The 27,466-nt window shown below is 44.5% G+C and overlaps 1 protein-coding gene across 2 annotated transcripts in view; it reads right to left on the bottom strand.

Moving 5' to 3' along the window:
* GPATCH1 (G-patch domain containing 1) overlaps nucleotides 1-27,466 on the bottom strand; it is a 952,962-nt gene that overhangs the window by 886,647 nt on the left and 38,849 nt on the right. The window lies entirely within an intron of this gene.

Here is a 27,466-nt window from a genome sequence, read left to right as displayed (position 1 = left end):
GCAAGCAGTGCACTTCTTTAATGCAGCCTCTATCTTTGAATCCATTTTGTAGAACCATACCTTGTGTCATAACAATCGCTTTGTTAACACTATACCCCTATGGCCTGCACGTGCCAGCTCAATGGAATTAAGATCCTATTTTCTTTGAGAAGCAAACCCTCCAGAGAGATGGGCAGTTCATCCTTTATGAGCAAACGTCTGTAGCACTTTGTACTCTTCCTCGGGTAGTAGTACCCCTTCCACTCTGGCTGTGATGCAGCACCTGACAGCACACATTGTTTTGTCTTTGATATTAATTCATCCTGTGATGTTTCTGCAACAGTGGTGTTGAGGGCCTTAGGACATGCATTATGAACCACGTAGTTGATGTATTGATCAGCCTTCGACGTCCTAATACACTCTGTATCCGGGAGGGGATGTCTTGATAAGAAATCAAATTAATATTGCTGGAGTCGTAGACCCCCCCCACCCCCATAAAGATATCCGTGGGTGCATCTTGGCTTTGTGGTTACCATAGATTGTTGTGAGAGCTTGGTGGTCTGTGATGACAGTGAATCTCTTCCCATATAAGAACAATGGTAATGTTTGTGCACCTACACTACCGCCAGACTCTCCTCCTCAGCTTGCGAGTATGCACACTCAGCCAGTGTCAGGCTGCGACTAGCATAGGACACTATAATGCGTGGTGATAAGTCAGTGTTTGTGTTGTGCCAACATAGCACCCAGGCCTACAAGACTGGCATCTACAGAGAGTTCTGTTCTCAGGTCAGGATCATAATTTGCCATGCAGGCAGCAGACGAGCTGTGTTCCTTGATGGAGCAAAAGGCTTCTTCAGTCTGATGACCATTGAAACTCACGTCCAGTTGTTTTAAGAAGTCTCAACGGCATGTTGATGAATGCAAAATCCTTGATATATCTAGTGCAATAGCTGGTCATCTCCATGTACTACTATACTCCAGGTATATTGGTTGAGATCGGCATTGAGACGAGAGCCTGTACTTTCTCCGGATCGGGCTGGAGCCCATTGCTGAAGAATATATGTCCAAAGAACTTTACTGTATGTTTACAAAAATTTGTATTTAACAGTGTTTAATGAAAGATGTGCATCTTCAGGGGCATACAGACCCATCACAGGGTATCGTCATGGGCTTCTTAATATGTCCCAAAAATAAGAATGTCTTCACTATAAATAGGCATTGTGGAATGCGACGTACGATTTCATTTTGAAATATCTCTGCTGCATGTTAAACACTGAAGCTGGGGCGCTTGTATCTAAACAGTCCAAGATGGGTTGTAAAGGTTATGTACCGAGAATCTGGATGTAGCTCTAGCTGGTGGTAACCTTTGTTCAAATCCAATTTAGAGAACACAGTGGCTCCATGTAATAAATGCATCATGTCAGTCATTCCTGGTATTAGGTGTCTTCCCCTTTTCATGGCTTGGTTCGGCATCTGCATGTCCACACACAAACAAATGCTTTCACTGGACTCCTTTTTGGGTACCGGAACTTTTGGGTAAACCCACGGCATTGGTCCTTTTACGTGTTCTTTCATGTCTTGTTCCAAAAATTACTTTATTTTATCCTCGGCTCGAGCTTGTATATTAAGAGGGATGCATCTGCAATGTTGCACTGTGGGTTTAATGCCTTCATTTTTGTGGCATTTATTTGGTCTATTTTTTTTAATTTGGCTAGGCCTTGAAATAGTTTTGGGTATAGTTTCATCACCATGTCCTTAGTACTTGACGTGTATGTAGTCATGATAGGATATAGAATGTGAACCAGCCCATCTGCAGTGCCAATTTGAAACTGGGGATGCACCCTCCTGGTATGTCTCCTTGGATGACGTAATCAGCTACTTTTGATGTTTTGTCTTTGTAGGAATGTCAAACATTCCTTTGAATGGAAGTACTGCTTTGTAACCATATGGCTATATTTCGATGTCGGCTAATCTAAGCTGAGGAGTGTATCTTAGCCCTGCATGTGCTTCTTCACTCATGACACTTACGGCCGTCCCAGTGTTAATCAAACAAGAAAACGGGCATTCAATTTTAATAGTAGAGTTGGGCTGTGCTCAATTGCCTTTGGGTTTCATATTGCATGCACATAACCTGGTTTTCTCTCTCCACTAGATAATGATTGAGGGATTTTGATGTTGGTTTGATGATTAGAGATATCATATGTTACAACACATTTGAAGTGTTTGGGGCTCTTCATGTGGTTGTTTACGTGTGTTGGTCTCCGGGTTTGACTTAAATGCCTATAATTTAGGCGTGACCATGAGCCTCTTATCTCCACCTCGTTTGAGGCTGTGAAAATAGACCTGTGATCATCAGTCGTTTCATGCTGACATTCACCCTAGGCTGTGTCTCAGTGCTAAAAGACAGGCCTGCCTAGGTTTGTGTGTTTACCAATATGATTTAACATATACAGCCAGGAATTGTAAAGTTCTTAGACTCAAAGAGATACCACTCTGACACATTAGTCTGAATTATACACTTGACACAGGAGTCATCATGTTAATGTATTTAATACAACACCCCCTTTTCTGAGGGCTCATATTCTCATTACACAAGCTAAAGCAAAAGCAAATATAATAGAACATAACACCAATGAACAAGATTGCCATGTGGGCAAAGAGCATGTTTGAATAGATAAATAATAGAACAAGTGGTAGTTTGAGTTTAACAGTATGTGTAACCTTAGAGTTATGCTACACTATACTACACGCCATCAGTCTAAATGCACTCAGCAAGTCCGCACCCATCACTCACGTTTAGAGCAGAATGTGCTTCAAATTAAGCAGTGCCTTCTGGGGTTTACAAGTTCTGCTTACCTAGGCCTCCTTCCTGCTACTGCTCAGGACTCCTCTGCTCTGTACTCTTCCCCAGCCCTGCTAGCCTTTATGGACAGGCAAGTCTACTGATCTCCTGTTCCTAGTTTTGCTTGGGCCTTATATGTGTGAATGAACATGGTTGTCCTGCACGTGTGTGTGCGTCATATCCGCTATCTGGAAAAGTAAGTAGAGCTCAGCGCGTCACTGTGCTCGTTGAGTACAATCGCCTACGTACAACTCAATTAAGTGAGTTTTAGTACCTCTCAGTGAGAGTTTTGTACCCATTCAGTGACTGCTTCCACTGCATTCCATGGGCCTTGGTTTAGCGAAGAGACAGTTCTGTCACTTGTTACTTCATAGCCTTGCAGATGTGCACCACGCTTCTATTCATGTCTGCCTATTTCCTGTTCTTGAATGCTTTTCAGATATAACACCCAATGGTGTGAAGTCAACACTCACACCTACTGGTGTGCAGTTAAAACAGGCAGCTACGAGGAACGGCCACCAGGGGGCGCAGAGACTAGCATGCTCTCTCTGTGAGCTCCATAACCAACGCCCCTGAAGATGGAATGAGCCCCCATCTCCTGGGACCCCCCCGCGGAACAAATACAGGATTTTGCTATGGGAACGTCCCCCCACATCTGGGAAAAATCCCGACTGAAATCGGCTTTCTGCAACCCCTGAAATCAAGTGAAGAAGTCGGGCCTCTGAGCCCCACCGAAACCAACTGCGCAGCTATAACCTCCAAGAAGGACCTGGAGACATCTGTCTAGGCCCTGAGTGAAATATCCTCACATGCGGGCGAGAGACACGTCACCTCTCTCGCAAACACGAAGGAGATCCGCATAGAAAAACTGTGTACAGATCGCGGAGACAGCAACCTATAACGGGGCGATGCTACTGAGGACACCGAGCGGAGCCCTTGTGGACCTGTGTATCTTCCACGTGAGCCCCTCGGGCCCACGGCCGTGCGCGAGCCCCTTCAAAGTTGTAACGCCTAGCCACATACAATAGGAGACAACCCACCCCTCCCTCCTCCGGAGTCGGCTCCTCTGTGCATTCCGCCACCCATGCACTGACCCAACCTCGGCCCCCAAAGGCCCCAGCGGCGCTTCTTTGAACACCCGTCCGTAACGTCACTTGTGATCAGTGGAGGCTGAACGCCGCAGCCATCTAACGACCAAGCGGCCAGGTAGCACATGACGTGCACCCCAGCACAGGTGTTCGACTTGCAGAAGCACCGCCTGCACACCCATAAAACACACGCGGACACCCTGAGCTCATGCATTTGTGTACAGTGCTCCCATGGATGGAACCGTAACAACCCTACTGGGCCCAGAGGACCCACCTGCATTCAATAGGAACACAATTGACGTATCAGTGAAGGACTTTACTTCCCTCCAGTGTAACAACAGTGTTCCAGTGTTACAGCATCACTGGGGTACGCCAGCATTCACGGCAAACGCAAGGTGAGCGAACCCCATATGTATCGCCCCTACACACACAAGGAGGTGCAGTGACCCCATGGAGAACATATAACTACCCCATATAGGTTTTGGAGTGGCGACAACTGTGAACAACAAGTCACAGATGGCCACATTGGTAGTTAACACCTCCCAGTATCCACTCACGGCTGAACCCTTGCAGTAACACAACGCTTTGCGCCTCTGAAACAGCGCACTCTCACGGCCCTTCTAATACCCTGGCAACAGTGCACACCACCTTATAAAGGCCCTTGGAAGAAGAAAGAGATAACGTAACCATGTTGAATCAAAACAGCAATCAAACGAGGGGCCCAGCCTGAAGCACGAACTGCTCACCTTGCGGGACTGACTAAAACTCTAATGAACCATGCAGATCCTCCTGATATTATTATTCATCTTTAAGGCGAGTGAGGTATAAGGCTCCACAATGCAAATAACTCCTACCCTGCCCAGCCAACGGTAACCTGTATGAGTATCAAGCACAAGCTAGCCCACTTCGCCTATACTCCCTCCTCACCTGTAACCCCCGACCCCAGGATGGCGAACTGCGTCACTACAGGTGACAACTTAGCTGCAGCCACAAAAGGAGACATAGCAGCCCTACTTGGTGAGATCAAGAACCTAGGCACCAACATAGGTGGCAAAATAGACAGAATCACCCAGAGACTCACATTTTTGGAATTTCTGAAAGAGAAGGGGGAAACAGAGGCCAACCTTAAGGAAACACTCCACAATATAATCAAACTATTGACAACAGATGATGAGGTGGATGAACCAGTAACAGAGCGGATCCATAGGGCTGGCGGCCCCGCAGGTGGACCACGTGCGGTCCTCGCCCGATTCCACCGCTTTAGAGACAAGACTAGAATCCTTGAGAAAGCCAGGAAGAGTGATACGATTACACTGGACGGATCACAAATCTCCATTTACCAAGATCTCTCCTCCCTAAACCTGGCCCTCAGAAAAATGTGCGGTCCTCTGACGAGGAAGCTCAAGGAAAAGAATGTTCGATACAGATGGGGCTACCCCTTCTCGCTCACGTTTGAATATGAAGGGACCAGATTCAGACTGCGATCAGGGAAGGAAATAAAATCATGCATATCCGACCTCCTGGGCACCCTAGGATAAGACTCTACCCAAGAAGGGACAAATGGAGAAGGACGAGAATGGCGACTCCAAGGCCCCCGGAGTAGAAGGGTGAAGGGATCACGAAAATTTCGGAGAGGCAACCTTTCCCCGGAAACAGATGGCTGAGACCATGAGATACCGGTAAGACAGTTCCAATCAAAGTATGTAAATGGTGTAATGGGGAGGCATCGACACACACACACATCCTCGTGACTCTAATGAAGAAAATTAGGGGGAAACCACTGAGGGGCTCATTTTGGAAGAAGAAAACTTATTCTGGTTAAGGGGCGTGAAGTAACGGGCTGCGGAAGTGGTCCGATGCCGACCTGGAGTGACAATCTGGGTTCGATCGGACGCCATCAATTAGAAGTGGAGTGGGGTTGGAGGGAGGGGGCAGGGAGGTCAATGAACCAAGCAAAGTCAGAATAACACTAATATGGAACCACAACAGCCGATGCAACGATCGACTCAAGAACAGAAAGCGTAATCGAACACACACAAAGAGACAACTCCCAGTGAGAAAGAACAATGGCTTTAAACATTAATACAAGAGAACCTGTCTCACTAAGAGTCGGGACACTCAACGTCAAAGGGCTCAACTCACCGACAAAGCAGTCCCTTGTCACTAGGGAATTTCGTAGAAGTGGTCTAGATATCCTTCTACTACAGGAAACAAAATACATAAAAGTAGAGGAACGACAAATTGTTGGGAAACGCATTGGGTCTGAACTCAGGGGTTCGCGACCACTCAGAAAAGGAGGGGTGGGAATCCTCATTAGAAAAGGCGTAGAGTTTGCACTAACCAGAACATGGTCTGATGTAGAAGGAGAAGCGATGTTGGTAAATGGGCAAATAGGTAAACTGAAGGTCACAATTGCCACCCTGTATTCTCCAAATACGGGTCAGTCTAGGTTTCTCACCAGAACGATCCCTAAGATACTATTGGAAGCCACAGGGCATATTATCTTGGGAGGTGATTTCAATCAATGGGCCGATCCTGCAAAGGATCGAAAACCTGGAAACCCTGGTACGGCTCATCAGAATAGATCTGACCCGACAGTTCTAGCGCATATGATGGAACTATATAATATGATAGATGCATATGATAGAGAGCCCACCATCTGGAAGAGCAAGGCTACACCTTCTATTCAGCTCCCCATAACACTTACACCCGCATTGATTACATATATCTCTCCAGGGAGCTCTCTGAAGCAATATCACAGGCAAAGATAACCCTGATCACTTGGTCGGACCACGGCATGGTCCTCACAGACATTTATTGGGCTGGTCTGCCAAAAAATGGTGGAAAGTGGTGCTGCAATGAGACCCTCTGGAGAGACGTCGTCTTCAGAACTGAAATGGAAACAGAAATCTCCGAATTCTTCAAAACAAATGACAATGGTGAAGTGTCCAGACAAACGGTGTGGGAGGCGGGTAAGGCTACCTGGAGGGGATTTTGATAAGGGAAGGTGCATCAAAGAAAAGGGAACGCAATCTCATTGAACAAAAACTATGGACTGAAATCCACCAATTAGAGAGCAACCCCAAAATGGGTGAAGAATTAGACCCGCAAAGAATGAATACCGCTAGGGAGAAAAGAAACGAACTGAAACTATTAGAGCATGAGCAGGTAGTGTGTAAATTGAGATTTCTGAAACAAAAATTCTATGAAAAAGGTGACAAGGCTGACGCACTACTCGCAGCCAGGCTACAAGAACAAAGAGCCGAACGAAGAGTATTGGAAATCAAGGACGATTTCTCCCCTTCATCACATGCCCATGCCGCTATCCCAGAATGCTTTGCCGACTTTTACGAAGCATTATACTCCTCTGAAGCGAGCCCTGACCAATCCGACACAGAGTCTTACCTGTCCTCAATAGATGTACCCCGTATCCCTGAGTTAGATGCCGACTCCCTAGAATCTCCGATTACTGAACTGGAGGTCCAGGCCGCCATAAAGAGGCTAACCTCAGGCAAGTCCCCGGGCGAAGACGGCTATGCCGCCGGATTCTATAAAACTTTCATCTTCACATTAGCCCCCTGTCTAACACTCCTTTTTACTGAAATAATGGACACAGGGAAGCCCCCAGACTCCTTCTCCAGGGCGCTGATTACTGTTATCCCCAAGGCTGGGAGGGATCCTACGAAATGTGCCTCATATCGCCCCATCTCACTACTCAACCTTGATGCGAAAATATACAGTAGAGTCCTGGCAGCAATACTTGAATCCCTCATGTCACAACTCATACACCCTGATCAAGTTGGATTCATAATAGGTATACAGTGGGCAGATACGATCCGCAAAACCCTACACCTGATCCACGCATCTCAGACCATGGATAATGACCCGGTCTTACTCTCTATTGACGCAGAAAAGGCCTTTGATAGGGTTGAATGGGGGTTCCTAAAAGCAGTACTACGTAAAGTGGGAACGGGCACGAGATTCAGGCAAGCAATACACGCAGTATATACAGAACCCACAGCATCTATATTTGTCAACAGTGAATATTCACGGTGGTTCAATCTACAACGTGGGACTCGACAGGGATGCCCTCTCTCGGCGATTCTCTTTGCCCTCTCCCTAGAGCCTCTAGCAATAAATATGAGATCGGACCCCACATTAGAGGGTATCCAACTGGGGACATCAGAATATAAAATTGCCCTCTATGCTGACGATATCCTCCTTCACATCACAAATCCCTCCTCTTCCATCCCCCGGGTGCTCTGTATGGTAGAAGAATACGGTAAACTCTCAGGATATAAAATAAACAAAGCAAAGTCGACACTCTTCCCCCTCCATGGCCATGAAAGTGAGAACGCCACCAAGTTCTCTTCACTAGGTCTCAATATGAACACTCAAAACTACAATACCTGGGAATTCAAATAACGAGAAATCTGAATGACCTATACGAAGCAAAGTTCCCTCCCCTACTGAGGCAGTTTAAGTTAGATTTGACAAGATGGGAAAAGCTCACGATATCCTGGATGGGGCGACTTAATGCAATAAAGATGGTATCCCTCGGTTCTTGTACCCATTCCAGACGTTACCCATTAGGATCCCCAAAAGCTTTTTCGCTGAGACCAGAAGGGCCATGCTGCGGTTCCTGTGGCAGGGGAAGAAAGCAAGAATCCCATATAAGACTCTAACGCTTCCTAAAGACAAAGGTCGGGTTGGCCTTCCCAACCTTCAAAAATATTACAAAGCCTCCCAACTAAGAGTATTGATCCCTCAATTGTGCGACCAAACGAAGATCCAATGGGTCGATATGGACAGCCACTATTTTTCACTGGCCACGGTATCCGAATGGCTCTGGGCACCTAATAGAAGAATTAGTAGAAAACTCAAACATCATCCGATATTAATGACCATCTGGGATATCTGGTCACATGGCAAGAACATGCAAAATATCACCACCTGGCCAGCTCCACTAAGCCACCTATGGTCTCTAGGAATCAACAACCATATCCCAGATGTAGGAAGGTTCCAAAAGTGGTACGAAGCGGGCTTAGAAAGAGTACGGCAATTGCAAAGGAAAGACTCCTTCATCTCACTCCCTGAACTAACCGAAGCCCTCGGAATAGGCACGCTATCCACATTTCAATATATACAAATAAAAGGAGTCCTGACAAGACCCATATGGAGACCCAAACTGATGAGGGAACTCACCCCCTTTGAAAAGATATTGGACTCAAGAACTACAATGTAGGGCCTGATATCTGATATGTACAGAGCATTGATAGAGGGGGAGGGGACGAACACAGATGCACTAAAAAGCAGATGGGAGAAAGATTTTTCTGATAGTTCACTCCCGAGCTATGGGACACCATATGCCAATTAGCCACACAAACATCCATTTCGAATCAATACAAACTCCACGCAATTAAGCTCCTGCATAGATGGCAATATGACCCTGTCAGATTATCTAAAATGTTTCAGACTGCAAACCCGGAATGCTGGCGTGGATGTGGAGAAAGAGCGGACTATTGGCACATGTGGTGGGGGTGTCCCCGAATACAAGTTTTTTGGTCAGAGGTCCTGGGCTGGATTAAAGAGGTCGATGGCATTGTCAGAACAATTACACCCTATCTAATACTGTTTGGCATCGAGAAAGATGAGGACAATTGGATCAGAATCAGAGACATAGCCCCACAATTACTACTGCCTGCTAGGGTAATGCTAGTAATGGGATGGAAAGCTTCTATAATCTCCACGAAAAACAAATGGATCCATGTATCCACTAATACATGCATAATGGAGCATATAACAGCATCGCTCCATGATAAACTGTCACAGACTGAAACCTTGTGGATGAAATATAAAAGCATATACTTGCCCGATGGCCTATCTCGTACTAAATCCCCCACCCAGGAAACAGAAGAACAAGGATCGACCTAAACAGCACACAAGTTGAACCCCCTAACAGACACTTTCGCAATGGAGATGATCCCGACAATATATAATGACTCTGTTATGCACACGATGAACGCTGTATGTTCTGTGATAAAGGTTCTGACCATGTGGGAAGTGGGTGGGAAATGGGAGGGGGGAAGAAGTCATGTTACCGTGCAAACCCTGTGTATGAGTAAAGTGTTTGCAAGACAAACACAAAATACGTAGAACTCTGAGGGTTTGCCTCTCTATTCTAAAACATTTCATCGTTAACTCATTGTATTTTTCTTTTGCATGACTTGTACTTGTAAACCTAATAAAAGCAAATTTACAAAAAAAAACAGGCAGCTACCGTTTGTAGTTTGCTCATCTGCCAGAACAGGAAAGCACCACTTCCTGGACTTTGGTTTGGCAAAGACATATTCGTCTAGCAAGCGTGCACACCAACTTTCTGTCTAAAACGTGTGCTGTATGTTTGATGACCATGAACATTTAACAGCCGTCATCTACATTTGTCATTGTTTCACTGGTTACAGGCAGCATGAGCTATTTGTTTTCATATCACCCCCATGAAGACAGTTTGTCATAGATTAAAGATTTGTAGCACTGTGAAGTCGTCATTAAACCTAGGAGCTACATGTGCAAAACAGGCCGCCTATATTGGTGGCAAAAATAAAGCATACATGTCCTAGCACTGGTGAGTATTAATTACTGAATGCAAAAGTAAACAAGTTATTTGATAAATACATAAGCACCTAGACACATATTGTAGGTGCTGCAACAAATAAATGACTGCATCACACTTCAAAAACAGTTAGCATTAATTGCCAACAGAAGCATAAATGAATACATGTATTTAACAGTGAGGCATTCAGGATGAGTCCAATATATTGTAACTGGACCTAGCTAAAGGTGCATGAATGAATGCATGTATTTAATATGAGGTATTTAGGTTAATTCCAACACCTGTCTGGCAATAGTTTCAAGGTAAGACAAAGGATTCTTTGAGAACCCATTAGCAATTAACAACCAGCATAGATTGGCTCCTGACTTTCTGACCCAATGCACCTTAGACTGTGTGATCTTGAGCATGTGAGTTTAAATCAGTGTTCTTTGAAGTAGACAGTAGACCAATATGTGAGTGCCTTTGTTACCCACAGTGATTTACAAGTGGAGGTCATCCAATACGTAAATATGCTGTGAGCACAAACTTGTAACTTGAGGTATAATGCAGTATATTTTCAGTTCTGCGGATCCCGATTGTGATGCCAGCAGTGGCAGATTCCGCAGAATTTCAGGCTTTTTAAATTCAGGGTTTGCTGCTAACCTTATTTTGATGTGCGTTAGGAAGCAAAGTGGTGAAGGAAACAAAATGTGCATGTCTGATGTCTGCAAGGACATGGGCATTGGCTCATTATGCCATGCAATCCTGGAACCAGGAGGTATCCATCACTTGCCTCGCCTGTGTAAGCACCTTGGGATTCAGGGTTTGAGAGTAGGCATGTTTCATTTTGTGTCTGGCTTGAATCAGGCTTTGCGACTGGAGGCTCAGCTGTTTCCTTTGCTGGGGTGTTTGTGTCACGGGAGATATAAACATAGTCGTCACTTTAACGTTCTTTGAGCTGCTTCCTTTTCTTTGGCATGCTCCCATGATGAGGCAGGGCTTCCGGGGGGTTTCAATGTAATCACAGTAGAACACTTGAGGGAAGACTCTCTGGATGCCACACCCGTCTCTGTGCATGGACAACGTTTTGGCCAGTCTAGCATGCCACAATGCAAGTCTGGATGATGAGACTTTGACCCCACATTCTTGGCAAGAAGCAATTCCTTGGCACACACCCTCCATCCGGCAATAGCTGATACCGTTGACTTCTTCCTGATCAATGAGAAAATGAAATGTTTTTGAAATTGAGCACACTGCCGGTACCCAAGGCACCTGCATAGCTCAGCTGTCTACCGAAAACAAGTTGCTTCAAGGCTCTTCATGTTGTGACCATTCATGATTCAGTTCCTACAGCAACGCCAAAGACAGGTTCCAAATATTAGCAGCAGTTCACAATCCCAAGCACTTGGCGAATAAGTCAGTGTTCTAATGAAGCTGTCCAATGTGGTGAGCCCTTTTCAAAGAGCTTTTGTGGCAGCTGTTGCAACTACAGAAAAACCGGTATTGAGCCCAGTCAACTGTGAGCTGTCAATTAAAGAGTGGATAGCCTCTTCCATTGTATCTTTGGAGGCTAGTAGAGATGCAATCTGTTTGACAACTGCGGAGTGTGCCTCAAGAAAAGACTCTTCACTGCTGCACAATTATTGACGCATTTTCTTTCCAGTCGTGCCATATGTACGCTCAATTGTGGATATTCTAATTGTCTTTATTTGGAACTTAGCCAGTGTAGGAATCTCAATTGGGATGGCATTGGTGGATTCAGAATAAACCCACAGCACTTAACTTGTATAATCACAGTAACTAGGGTTGGAACCCCCATTTAAACATGATAACATGACTGATTGAATTGCACCAGATATGAGCCACTGGATAAACTGTGTACTTGACTGTGAAAAAATGCAATTGGTGCAACATGAAGTGTGCATTTAGTGTTCGTGTCACAGGAATCTACAGGCGCAGCATGCGCACAAACTATACACGTAGAGCCTCTGCATTCACGTAATGAGTAGAGTGTCATTTCGGGAGTTGAAGGTGACACACATGCATGTGAGTATGGCAAAACACAGTTTACCCTGATCCAAGTGACATTAACCAAGTGCACATTACCCCAGGAATGCAGTTCCTGACATAACATGGAATGTGTCGTTTGAATGGGAATATTTAACACAGCATGCAAAATCCAATTAGTCAAGCTTGGTGCCCAGGCTGATGATGCTGCAAAACTCTTTGTAAGTACACTCAGCAACAAGTACGTAGAGCCTGACACTGCCTGGTGTACTGCAACCTTGGACAGGTTAAGTGCATTTATGTGTTCTGGCCATGAAATTACATTCCAATCTGGGACTCCTCTGCTAAGAGTGTCCAGGAAATCTGTTACCACAGAACGACTTACTCCGGCTTCTTGGTCGCTTCTAATCACAGACAAGTCATTTTAACCAACCCCACTACATCTGTAATGCCACCTTTTAGCGCTTAGAAGCCCTGCTGTAGTGCTTGGTCATTAGAATCTGATGCATGAAATCCTAGCCGCACTGCCTCACTTTCAGTCTGCAGGATTTGCATTATTGCTTGTGGCCAAGTGTAAGTTCTACCTGTTATGGTTTCTTGTCCCACCTCACAAAGTACTCGAGGGTCAGAGGTGGTGCAGGTAGCTGCTCTCCTGACACGCCACTCTGTGTGCATGATAGCTGTCCAATTCTCTTTTTTTTATGAAGTTATCTAGAGATTGCATCACCTCACTCAGGTGATACTGCGAAAGCATTCCTTGGCACAGCTTACCTATGGATATAGCTTGTGTCAGGGAAGTGTTATGGGAATTCCAAGCCCTATATGGGCCCAAATTGGTTCCTGCTTTACTTTTACTGGATTAATTTTCTTGAACTGCCCATAATACAAGTCTCCCTGATGCATAAGTAATGTGCTTGGTGCCATTGCGTTCTTTTTCTTCTTGGACGCATTCCAGAACTCGCCTTCTTCCCTTTTCCATTCTGGGTAGAAGCTCTTACTGCAAGCGGTCTGGAACTACGTATACTTTAAAAAATACATCAAATGTGGGAATCTACATGCCATGTCTAAAGCGTGAACACCTTTGATTTGCCAGATCTGTTGACCCAAGTACACCATAAACGGACAGTTTCCCACCATATTTGTTCAGTCATGTTTGAAAAGTATCCTTTGTCAAAAACGACCGAATCTGCAACATACATCTGTTGTGCATTACGTGGCTCTCGATGGAATTTGTAGTGAATTTCCAACATGTAATCCCCTACTTGGTATGGCCTCAGTGAAATATATGGGAACTGTACTTGGAATTCAGGACTATCGGTTTGGAAAGGCACTGCACAGTGTTCCCAGAAAGTGCATTTGGGCCACAGGTTGGGCTCATGCTTGACAAGTAAAAAAGCATTGTAATTTCGCACATAACACACATGGGACCCCATTTCATGGAGATCCTCAACATCATCAAAAACATCAAATAACGCATATTTTGCAACTGCCTGGAGCCTAGTTCTAAACAGTTCTCTATATGTTCTGGACACAGGATTACTGGGTGCAAACAGTCTGGATTCATCAATCACAGAAAAAGTGTGAACTTGCAGCTGCTTGGCTGGGCCATTAAATGTCTTAAACAATGGCATCCACACACGACCGATGGTTAGAGGAAACCTTTGTATTGAGGCTGGAGTTCCTGGCTCTTGGAGCTCTCTTTTCTAAAACATGTGTGAAGAACTTAAAGACTTTAAAACAACTTCTTTGCTTGCAGGTGGAGTGGAAACCGTGTGCAAAAAATGTCCCCAAGTCAGTGAAATGAGAAACAGTGAGGCTCACCTACAGTAGGAGGAAGTATACTTCCAGCATTATATAACACTGTTTCAGAAAGTCTGTCCAAAAGAATTCTTGCATTACTTTAGCAAATAGAAACACTTTTTGTTTCCAAATTGGCAGACCTGCAGTGCTTCCCTGAATTCTGGAGTTGTAGTCAAGAGTGGCATATTCTTCCTCATCTTGAATGCCAATCATCATCATTTGTCGGATCTCCATCTCTTCTTCTTCTGAGGACTTCTCAATTGGAAGAGAATGATTGCACCGAAACATCATGGTAACCATCTGGAGCGGGTTTCAGGTGATCCACAGAAACTTGCCTGGTACCCCTCTTGGGTGGCATTGCGGACAAGACAGCAGTTCTGGAACCTTTCACTCTGATTGCTTGCACTGCTGGTCTGTAAAACGGGCCAAATGGAGTCGTATCATGGCACTACTCCAGTACCCAATCTCCTGCTTTGAGAGTGGTCTCAAGACTGGCCTCAGCAGCATTATCTCCAGCAGTTGTTCCTGCCTAGAGAGGGGGCTGGGGAGAGTGTGCAGAGCAGGTATAACCATTTTTCTCCCAAACAAGCGTTCAAGCGAAGTACTACTGTTGAATAGAGACTGGCGTGGTCAATTATTTAAACTTCTGCTAACTAGATGCAAGTTGTCTACCTAACTAGATGCAAGTTGTCTACCCAGTTACCCCCGCACCCCCATCAAAAGGATGCATTTAGTCAGGCACAACATCATTGAGTGGTTTGCCCTTCCTCTCAGCCCATGTAATCTCTGGATAATATGTGTTTAGAAAAGTGCAGCCCTGATCCCCAAGCCTCTAATGCCTTTCTCAGGGCCCACCATGCAAAAGCTGGACCATTATCAGCATGAAACGTTGCTGTCATGGCTACTGCACCCCAAAGTGCCTGTATAACTGATTTGCAGTCTGCTCTCTTTTGAGGAATCATCCAGGTGAACCTAGTGCAAGAGTGCACTATTACTAGAATATATTTGTACTTATTTATTGCTGGTAGTGGGCCTATATGATCCAGATATTGAATCTCAAAAGGCGAGGTTGCCTTTCTTGAAGGAGCCTCTTTAGGTTTTTTGCTGTGGTCCACAGTTGTCTTCAGACATGTGTCACAGTTTGCTATATATACTTTAACCTGTTGCCTAAGAGGTCGGAGGAGTGATAGGGCCGGGTGTCCACCAGGCGGCCCTGGTGCTCCCAGGTCTTGCAAGTAATCTCCACCGGGTGCATCTCGGATTGGGACGTCGGGTGGGGCTCCCCCATAACAATCCCCCACACCAATCCCCTCAGGTCATACTGGAATAGCATCAGTTTCTCTATTGCGGTGTGAGGCATCGCCAGACAGGGACTCTACCACCGGATAGAGTATTGTATGTGAGCGGCCAAGAAGCAGTGAAACAATGTTGGGATACCAGAGGCTACCCTCTGCACATGGCAAACACAGAGTGCTGTCTGCCAGCCCACACCAAGCGTAACAGGGACCGAAGCCTACACCAAAACCCAGCCAGGGGACAGTTAGGGGCATTGTTGAAAATGTATAATAATTTAGGGAGGAGACAACAGGAGCAGTATCCACCCCTCGACCCTACCCTCCAGGTGTTCTAGGGTCCTCAGATAGTTCTCAGCATAAAGAGTGACCGGGGAACTGGACACCTGGATCCCCAGATATCAAATCCCATGAGGACACCACCTGAAGTATCCAGGAACATCACTCTGGGTCACTGCCTGCCTCTTCTTCTCTCATCCCTGAATGTCTGCAATCCAGGAGTGGTGTGCCACCAATGATCTCTGTCTGAATGCCAGTAAGACAGAGATCCTGCTCATCGGCACACCTGCACCCCCCCTTTCCCGCCACTCTCTGGCCGGCCTCCCTTGGCCCTCTTCCTGCTCCTATCTGTGAGGCTAAGAACCTCAGGGTTATCTTCGACTCCCCACTCTCCTTCTCCCCTCACATTTCTGACATCTCTAAGAAGACAAACAACCAACTGCACATCCTCAGAGGTATTCTTCCTTTCCTCTCCTTCCCCCAGAAGCTCACTGTCTCCCGAGCTCTGGGTCGCTCTAGGCTTGACTACTGCAACTCATCCAGAACAGGACTGCAAGACTTGTCCTTGGCCACATGCCCAGGGATCATATCTCTTCAGCACTGAAATCTCTCCATTGGCTCCCAGTGGCTGCAAGGATCAAATTCAAGACACCTTGCATTGTTCACAAGGCCTTCTGGGGGCCTGGGACCAAAATACCTTCAACTATCTCTTCACAAGTATCTTCCTTCTAGAGCCCTTCACTCTTCCACCTCCAACTCCCTGAGGGTCAGTCGCTTTTCTAAGCAACGAGTCAGGGTCAGATCTCTCTTCTGCCGGCATCTCCCTCTAGAACAGCCTCCTTGCCTCTCTGAAACTTGAGCAGAACCACCTACAGTTCCTGAAGCAGCTCAAGACTTTCTTCTTTGCTTCTGCCTTCTCTCTTCCACTTCCCTGCTGATCTCCTGTCTGATAATGCACTGGTTACCTGGCCACCCTCTGAATCACAGGCCCAGGTCCCTGCCCTACCAGTTACACACTAGCACTGTCTCCTGGCAACCCTGCACTTGGGGGCTGTATCTGCATCCCTACAGTCCCCCTACTTGCACTTATCCAACACTTGCTGTCTGCACGTAACCCTTGCACTGCCACCTGTTGGCCGCACTCTTTTCTATGTCTTGATCCTATGTCCCGCACTTCTCCTCCGCCCCTTCCCCTGGCACTTTTCCCCTTCCCTCTCCCTTGCACTTGCGCAATCTCAATGTCACTTGGCCTAGTAAGATTATTGTCCTGTCCTCCCTTGTTCCCCCACTTCTATCTTTGTGCCTTGAAACACTTGTGTCTAGGCATGCTATTAATAAAATATCATATCATATATCATATCATAAGATCACCACTTTGTAGCAGGGCACAGTAGTTTCAAACCAAGTCAATAGCGTAGGATGCTTTCCAATAATAAGAAAAGTTAAGACTCGAAAACATCCTCCTTCCTTACCTGGAGACACGTGACCACTCTGGTACTGCCTTCTTTATTATCCTTACAGTGTGCCTTTAGCTTCACGTAACATATTCAGCCTCCCTCTGGTGTCTTGGCTTGCCAAGCTCTTCAATTAGTTTAACAGAGGCATGTTACCTTTTAACCATTCAGGAGTGAATTTCATAGCGTTTAGAGAGTTCGACAATGCTTTGTTGGTTACTGTTGCTGCTAGCGTTCACAAGTAAAATCGACTCTGTATCCTTTTCCTGGCTGACACTCACCGGCTTATACTCCTGCTTCTATGACAGAGCTCAGCTCTGCACCATGCTTCTCAGTTCTCTCCTCACAAGGGCTTCCGCTCTGCCCCTCAGAGGTACACGTTACCCCCAGAGGCAACGAGCAGTCCTGTTCGACCTTTTAGGAACGCTTCTGCCAGCATGGCTTCCCGCTGCACCACCGATGGGCGAGGGACTCTGAGCTGCACCTACAGTCTCATAACTCAACCTCACACGGCCCTCTGTCTAGGTGCACTCTCCCCTCCATGGATCTGGGCAGGTCTCCTTCTCCTACATCGGACTACACTCTCGGTTCTGCTTTGAACCCAACTCTCTCCTCTGCCGGTTTCCTTCATATTTGTACACCTGTAGTCCCTTAACAGGTGGCAGATGCGGGTTGTTCATTAGTATTGCCCGAATATCATGAAAGAGACATGGCTGACCATGGCAGTACTCTGAAGGTCTCTTCCTCCTCCCAGTACTAGATTGATAAAAGTGTGTGCTGTTCATTACTCTGTCTCCCCTTCCTCGTCTCAGTAGTGTAGTGGGTTGAATGGGGCAAATTGAGGGAAGCAGGCTTAAAACAGCCCATGAAGATGGGCGAAGGGTTGGGTTGGTCACTAACAGGAAAAGGGGATACCATGTCTCAGCCAAGGGCATCCTACTACCAGTATCCAAGGACCCTCCAGCCAGGTGATCCTCCCGCGTTTCTTCGCCCCCTCGGTCAGGATCCAACAGCAATGGCCTTTCCCTGGCCATCTGCGCAGAGGATCATAGTGGAATAGGAGTGAGGATACCATCAGGCTTCTCACACTGCGTGCGGTTGTTCATTTTGTTATCCATATTGGTACGACATTGGTTAGTACCCAATGGAACAGCAGTAAATCGATTGGCCTCACAATCAGACACCTTAAGTCGGTTACCACCAGTGCCCCTCAGGATACTGAAAACTTGAGGCTTAGTGGAAACAGGTTGCACTTCCAATCCCTGTGGCAAATTCACCCACACAGCACAAAAACCCTCTTTTTGTTGGACCACTCCGTTAATGTCACAAAGATGTTCCACTGTGGAAATCCTTTCCAAGCCTAATCTTATGAGATATGTCAACCATCCCGAGGCCTTTTGTCCACAGGGCTCCTTATTGTAGTGGGGTCAACTAGATCAGTTTGCACTGCCGAAAAAACACTAGTCGTTCTTAACACTCAGAAGGCACAGTTCGTCCTTTTTTTCCCTTTCCCTCCACTTTTTTAAATATTTTGTGTATTTCAATGTGTCTCACTCCCCTGCTCCCTCCATTTGCCCTGTGGGTGCTTTGAAACAGTATGTACTTGCTGTATAAGCGCCTAACAAGCAAACAATACCTACATAAATAATCTTATCCTTCAAAGGGTATTAAAGTAGTATTACGTCCCACCAGCACAGATGTAACAATGTTTCCAGTTTGCACAGCAATTGGCTTACTCAATTTAGTTGGTCATTTTGGGTCATCCACCCAACCTGAGCATTATTCCCAGGAGATTCCTCACATTCCAACAGCTCTTCATCCTCAGAGAAGCTTTCAATTACAACCGCATATAAAGCCTCCTTTCTCTATACTGGAGGTTTAGTCAAAGTCCTTTTGGCTTTACTAAAGGTTCTTAAATTGTCAGGTTTCTTAAAAACTTTCTAGAAGATCTCCTATTCACTTTTTTATTTAAGAGTGTTTTTAGTTTTTCTATCCTGCTTCCGTGCAACATTCTTGCGCTTTTGCATTATCTTTTTACATACCAGTTCCTGATCACGGCCACCATTATCTGGGATACTACACCGTTTTAAATGCCTCTGCCTCTTCCAAAAGCCTCTTGGAAGGAATACTTTCTGTAACCAAAATAATGTCATCAGAGACCTTATTATTGTAGTTAGTGCCCATTTGCATCAGATGCAAAATGAGACCCTTATGGAGTTCTGAAGTAAGAGTACAGCTTGAGACAAATCCGACTTCCCTGAAGTAGAATCCAGCTGTAACAGCGCTTTCAAATCAGATGTTTTTCAAGCGTTCTCCAGTTTACTCTGAATGGAATTGAGCAAAATTGTATGCACATGTACCTCTGTTTGTATGCTCTTGTACAAGGAGACGAAATTCGAGAGAACGCAAATAAGAGCATCCAAGGCTGTTTGCGCATTGCCATTAATCTCTAAATCACCTGGGTTTAAGGGGGAAGAGGGGCTCCTGTGCTGAGCCGGACAGGGCGTGGAAACATACGATGTAAGCGAGAGGTCACTATAATCTCCGTCGGCTTCCAAGAAAAAGGGGGGGGGGGTAATTAGAACCAGATTCCAACTGGCTACAATCATCATGTTCCTCCACTGTCCTAAACATCTTTTCATGGCTACCGATGGACAAGGAACCCCATCTTCACTGTCATGTGCTTTGTCACTCTGTTCCCATTCACCACTTTTTCCTCTAGCTGCTCTATTAAAAAAAAGATGTAATTCTTAGCTCCTTCTTGTTGGGTAACATTACCAGACTCCAAGGTTGGGCCTGTAAATTTGGACCACTTCACCCATCCCCCGGCCCGGGAATCAGGAAATGGAAATTCACATGCCATTTCGAACATCTGATCCTAGAACGTATTATCATTTGGTTTGGATAGACTTCTTAGCGCATACATAATAGTAACCAAAACCAGCACTCACTAGGCATCTGTCTGAAGTATGATGATAATAACAAGCTGATGCCCATCTGCCTCCCGCACTGCCAACAGCAGTGCTAACAGCACTCTCAGAGCACGCCACACCGGAAAGACTGTTTTAAACAAGGTGAGTGCTATGTACAAAATGTCTGTACTGCTACAACCAAGAGAAAATAGAGAGTTCTAACAGTGCAAACAACCCTCTGCAGGTACACTGCGCCAGCAAGGATATTTTAAACAAGGTGAGTCCTCTGTGCAAAAGGGTACATACTGCTACAGCCAAGAGAGAATATAGAGTTCCATCAGTGCCAACTGCACTGTCCGAGCACTGTGCAGGCGCTCTGCAAGGAGGTTTTAAACAAGGGGAGTTCTCCGTGCCAAAGGGTCCATACTGCTACAGCCAAGAGAGAATAGAGAGTTCCAGCAGTGCTAACAGCACTCTGCCTGCACTCACCGGGCGCTCAACGCCAGCCAGGATCTTTTAAACAAGGTGAGTGCTCCATGAAAAAGGATCTTTACTGCTACAACCAAGAGAGAATAGAGAGTTCCAGCAGTACTAACAGCTCTCTGTGAGGGGTGAGAAAGGTGAGACAGACAACTTGGCAAATATATTTTTTTACATGTACCCATTTTATTAACTCATAAGGGTTTGACACATGCCTCACTATCCATAGCCTAAAGAGGCTTTCCCTGCCTATCAAAATAAACTAAAGGAAAACACTCTTATAAAAGAAATCTGTCCCTCACACAAACATAAATCAAATTCATAATGGTAGTATATGGCAATTCAAATGTAACAGTTTTATTCAACATAAACCTAATAACTGTACATCCTTGTAATCTGGCTTAGATTCCCTTTCCAGATTCAAAGCAGGATTTTTAATCAAAGGTTCAGATACGAAAGTTCCTTTTTGTAGCCAAGCTCTGCTCATCAAGTCCTTTTTAATTCAAAAGTCTTTCACTTGGACTTTAACAAATGTTCAACCAAATGAAAGGTCTTGATCTCTCCACGTAGAGACAACAGTTCAACACAACTTCTCCTTGAGGAAACAAAATTACTTTCACAAGTTTTCTGCATCAAAAACAATGTTTTGTCAGGATGATTCCTCTACACATTAGTGAACACGTGAGTGGTCTAGGCACTTCATCTCTACAACCTTTAACCACAATGTAGTAATTCAATGTTTTCTTCCTGGTCCACAAACCTGCCAGGACTACTACTAAAAAGGTCCCTATCCTGGTGTACTCACCTGCCAGGACAAAAGCTCCTAACACTACAAGTACTCTAAGGTGAGGTTTACTTCAAGCCTTTTGGAAATGTCTTTAACTTTCAACCACATCAAAATTCACAACTTCTTCCAGGAAAACATGATACATATTAGTGCCATTTGTTCCACTGTTGTATTTGCCACAGGCAATGCCAGCTATGCCCCTCTCCTCCTTGATACTTTCTATCAGGAGGGAGTCTCCCCTGCCACTCTTGTTTTCCACTTTCACATCAAGTCACTTCTGACAATGTTTCTTTATTACACTTGCCCCTCTTTGGCAATGCTTGTTGATGTCTTTTTCAACTATTGCCTCTTCCTTTCTCTCGCAATATTGGTTACAATCTTTCTATAATAATGATGTTCTCTTGTTATTTAGCCTATTTGGTTTATATGAACTTTGACGTATTGCCACCTCTTTACTTTGGCAATATTGGTTATAGCCAGCTTACTTCAGTATAGCCATTAGAACCACTGGACACTGCAGTTTTAGTGCCTCCAACTCCTCCTTCCTCATCCCAGTATTTCGGTCATCATGTGACTTGAAGTCCCCAATGTTCTGATTATCTTTTTCTTCAAAGGTTTAAATTCTACAGTAGGCCATTAAGACTGCAGAGTCTCTAGGGAAGTTAGTCGAAGGGTTCCCCCACTTCGCCCAACTCAATTCCCCTCTCATGTGATGCGCCCGCAGAACACCACTCCCAGGGTCAGGAAGTGTCTGCATTTCCCATGGCACATTAGAAAGGTCCCATGCCAGGGATTTTGGGATAATCACCTCTGATTCATCACCACTCTGTGGGTGCTCCGCGTCAGCAAGGATGTTTTAAACAAGGTGAGTGCTCTGTACAAAAGCGTCAGTACTGCGACAGCCAAGAGAGCATACAGAGTTCCAGCCGTGCTAACAGCACTCTCCAAGCACTCCGTTTATATTTGTATGTATATGCGGTCAGGTTTGTTTACCATGGAATGTGTGTATTTTTCAGGTAAACCTTATCAGATAATATTACTGCAGTTCTTGAAAGCCAAAACGTACATATTTATACCAAATGGGGTCAGAAGTTGGGGTAGAAGTCAAGTGCCTAATTTACAGTGGGGGTTAAAATCCAAGGTGGACTACTTAAACAAACTACCTATTCTCACTGCAACTTAACTAATTAAGATCACACTATTAAAACCAATACTGCTTTAGGATGGGGTGGATGTCATTATTTTAGGGACAAAATGGGCTCCTTGTCCCCATCCATTAGTGGACCCCCAGGTCGCCACCTAGAATTGCGTTATTGTTGCAGTGACGGTCCCTCAGTTCCCATTTGAGCGCCTGTAGACTGCCCATGGGTGGTAGAGGTGCTGGTATAAAATCAACATAACATATCACACAGGCAGAAATGTAGTCTCACCAGCCAGTCACTGTGACAGAGATTACAGTATTCAGCCGGACATTTGCTCCTTGCCCTGTTGTTGCCAGTGAAGGAACTTGCCTTGTCCATTCAGAGTACTACCCCAACTGAGAAGGAGTGAAACTCTTTGCTCTGCCTGGTTAATCTGTGTTATGAGTCTTGCAGAACACACATCCCTTTTTCACATTTATTTGGAGATTCAGAATCTGTAAGCAGTGGGCTACGTTGGGCAATATTGATGTGTGCAGATCTGAAAAGATAAGGCAGTCAGTAGTGGCAAAGTTTTTGGTTGTTGTGACTTATCTAGAACTGTATTTAAGGAGCAGGGAGATTGTTGTTGGTGTATCTGTGGTGGGTTGGTGTGGTGTTGATGAACATTTAGTGTTGACATTTGCCTTCAGTTGGTTTACTTTCCACTGTGCAACCTAAATTGTTTTGCTCCTGGAGTTGTGTCTCTAGATGTATCAGTAGTCTAGGGTATGCTATGCCAGTTGACAATTTGCCATGGCACAAATTCAGGAACCACAACATCTGAGTCCGTTTTCTGGGACATCCCATCTGACTGCTCACTAACACCTCTAAGACACTGAAACTGTAGCACCACCGAGTCTTACATGGGATTATGGTACAATGCAGCTGGATATGCATCATGAAGAATAAATCCAACCATGCACCTCACCGCACAACCACGGCAATACAATGCTGGCAATTACAATCAAAATTTGCCTTTTGTATTTTTTTTATTATTTATTGGCAAAAAACAATGTGCAAAAAACAATGTTTAACCCTAATTTCCATATACAAAAAAATAAGTTAACAAATTACTAAAATTCAAATACAAGAAAAATGATTCCTAAAAAGATTACATTCATGATGATTGACATAGAAAATTCATTATACAAAGTTAAGACCAGATGTCATTACGCCTCAGTCAATTTCATCCTGCAAACCCAATGAGTTGACAAAACCCACAGTAGCAATTGCTAAAGATGTTGGTGTGACCACCAAACAACGTTTCCAAAACATTGACTGAACAAAGAACTGAACCTTGTTCTTTTTTTTTTTTTAATATATTTATTAGGTTTTAAACAACATAAACAACAAAAGAAAAAGGCGATATCACTGCATCTCATGTGATTGCACTTATAACATCCCTCCCATCCCTCCCTACCCTCCCCCCCAAGACCACTGTTTGTCCATCAGTTACGCCTTTGGCAGACAACCATCATGGGCTGCTCGCGTCATCAGAGGTAGCTTCTTTCCCTCTAGGGCTAAGTAACGGCACCGTGAGTGCCACCCATTGGTGTAAGTCTTCACTGGTGTCCAGTTTCTGTTCACGCAATGCATTCTCCCATGCCCCAGTTTCCACCGTCACCCATTTATGAAGGTCCTCCCACCACAGTACGACACTTGGGCCTCCTGAACCGTGTTCTTATACTTGGAAAAATAGAGGTCTCGCTTAAGAGACAATTGCGGGCAATACATAATAAAGGTGCTCCAAAGTTTCGATAGTTCCGGTGTCCTGACAAAAGCGACAATAAGTCTGGTTAGAGTTGATAGACTTTTGTCACACAAGGATTTCTCTGGTCTTGAGCAAATTCCAGAGGAACCTAGTAAATACCTGCCTCTGTTTTTGGCAAGGGAAGATTCTCCAATGTTGTGCCAATTCCCCCATGTATTTGTGTGAGCGAGACACATACTTAAAGCTCCACTGCTGACTGGATTTCTCCGTCAGTATACACCAATCCGATCATTTGAGTACTTTCTTCACCTCATGTGGGTTAGTTACTCACTAGGTCCAAGGTTGTCAAACCCAAACCACTTAGTATTTGGTCACACAACATACTATAGTCATTCAGGGTCTTGTCCTCCCTCGTATTCAACACTTGTCCTAATTCGGAGTATAAAGTATTTGAAGATGTCAACAATTTACGATGAAGTGACAACTTCCTCCACCTCGCAACACACGTGATACTGCAAAGACCTAGGTCAAATAAAATTGCCACCATAGGAACGGAGTTTGAGATTCGCAAAACCCTTCGCCAAAGCCTACTTTCCATTTTAGCCAAAAGTTCAGGAACCCAGCATGGATACCTTTCAATTCCGTAAATCAGAAGTACAGTCCCTAAGTAAAACTTAACTATGGGAATAATGGAGTATCTTCAATATCTATGTTTTATGTAGAACATTCAGGGGATACATGAATCAGTCTTTTGTATAAAATATCTCATTACTTTCCCCTTATTTGAGGAACCTAAAATTTAAAACCCTAAATAATTAATTTCAGTAACCTCCAGTTGCACTCCACCCAAGGACCATCTCCATTTAACTGTAGATCCCCCCTACAGAGAAATTCAATATTTTGGATTTAGAAACATTGATTTTCAGAAAAGTCTTTCAACACATTTTTCAAAAGCAGTTAGTAATCTCTGAAGTCCTACAACTGTGCAGTCCATCAAAAGGAAGTCAACTGCAGAGGCTAACCATGAAGCTCGTACCTGACCTATTTCTGTGGGGATGAAGGAGCAAGGTTCCAGTGTCTCCCACACGTTTGACACATATAAATTAAATAAACAGGGGGCAAGTATGCACCCTGTATTAATCCATTGTTCAACGGAATCTCTTTGGTCATATCCCATTTTGTTCGTTATAACCTGAATCATGGTCGATTCATGGAGCCTAATAATGAGCTTTAATAAGCCCGGTGGGATACCACACCTATTCAATTTGCCCAAAGCAATTTTCAACTAACTAAATCAAAAGCTAAACTGAGGTCTATGGAAGCTACGTTAATGGACTTATAACAGCTCCATGTACCAGATCTTGACCGATTTTAAGAATTAACCCATTCAACTCAGTTCCATGGAACTTCCTAAAGCCTGTTTGTCACTGACTCAAACGCCCAATGCTTTTCGGCCACTGCTCTAGATGTTTTAAGAGCACTGCAGCGTAGATCTTACAATCGGCTTTTAAAATTGAAATAGGGCGATAATACTTTGGGTCGGAGCTAAGGCCATGTTTATACACGGGAATTATATAGGAAATCCTCCAAGGTTCCGGATAACAATAATTTTTTGTATATCCATAAAAAGGAATTATAGAATTGTTACCCAGCTAAGGGGGTTACCCTAGGGGGTTCCCTTTGAACAATGTATTGTGACTCTCGAGTCACTTGATCCCTTAATTATGTCCAGGATTCTCTCCGGGGATAAGTCTGTACTGTCCTTGTGTACTCTCCCCGCTTCTAAAAGGAGCTAGTATGCATTCTTCAGTCTCATCATTTGAATACAAAGATTCAAAATGGTTCACCCAAGCTGATTTGGACACCACCTTTATTTGTACTGCCTTTCCTAAACAAATTAACAAGGGACCAGAACGGGCCCGCTTTATTGTTTTTAAGACTATCCAACATCTGTATCGATTCCTAACATTGTAATCTCGCTCTTTGTCCTTTGGTCTAATTTTTGGATTTTAAAACGATTTTGGTGATTGTATTATGTTTCTCTGATTGGGGATACTCGGGTTCTCTACTGACTTAACTGTCGCTCTCATTTCACGTTTTTTTATGGGCGATCAGTTCATCATAAAGATGAACATTAATTTTCCTCTTTTTAAACTGTGGTTTCGTCCTATTGGCCTGTGAACAATTAGGAGCCACATTGGAAATGTTGGAAATGATAGTTTCTTCCAAAGAGTCAATTGAAAACAGACCCATTTTAAACTGTAAATCAGTGGTATCCATAACATGCTTGATTTTAGTATAATTTTTTGATGGATCTCTTGTTCCACACCACTATTACCCGCCCCCCCCTCCACCCACGTTAACCGCCATTTCAGATACTTAAACACAGGTTAGACAAACAACAAGAACATTTAGAGTGTAACTCAATGAACAATAATCACTCCAGGAAGTGTCTGTCATGCAACGGTCTAAGCAGTTATTAAATAGATAACTGTCCATTAAAATATAATCCAGGGTGAAATTTGACTCACCCCAAAGCCATTTACATTATTCACCTTCATCTCCTTTAATTGAGCCATTTGCTTTCAATAGGCCCAATGAACGCATCAAAATAGACCATTTGTCACTGTTAAGGATCTTCTTCGTAGAGTGATCATTGGGCAACACAAATGATTAATTCATACTTTCACAGTTAATCAACTTGGAAGTACAGTTCAAGTACCCTAAAATGATAACATGCCCCCCACGTGGCAACAAGAAATCTCAACTTAGATAGAAATGTGTCCAAAGGTCACACTTTCACATTCCAATAGATGTTAATCAGCAATATCCAAACCATTACCCCCGAGACCGCCAACACAAACTCAATTGCCAAGGCACCAGTAATTGAGGCCACTTAATTGGCTTCAAACATCTGCACCCTGATTTTAATACAGCAATAAAACCACCCTTCCCATGGCCCCCTTACTTGCTGCTTGAAAAAACAAGCATTGGGAAGGACAACTGTTTGGGCTTTGGTGGGCAATCAGAGGCAGGAATGGGTGGGAATGTCCATAGGGATC

The sequence above is a fragment of the Ambystoma mexicanum genome, chromosome 1q (genome assembly GCF_040938575.1).
Source record: "Ambystoma mexicanum isolate Mex_15411 chromosome 1q, UKY_AmexF1_1, whole genome shotgun sequence".
Classification (NCBI taxonomy): Eukaryota; Metazoa; Chordata; class Amphibia; order Caudata; family Ambystomatidae; genus Ambystoma; species Ambystoma mexicanum.
Note: the sequence above shows the minus strand (reverse complement) of the source record. Positions and strands in the feature narration are given on the sequence as shown.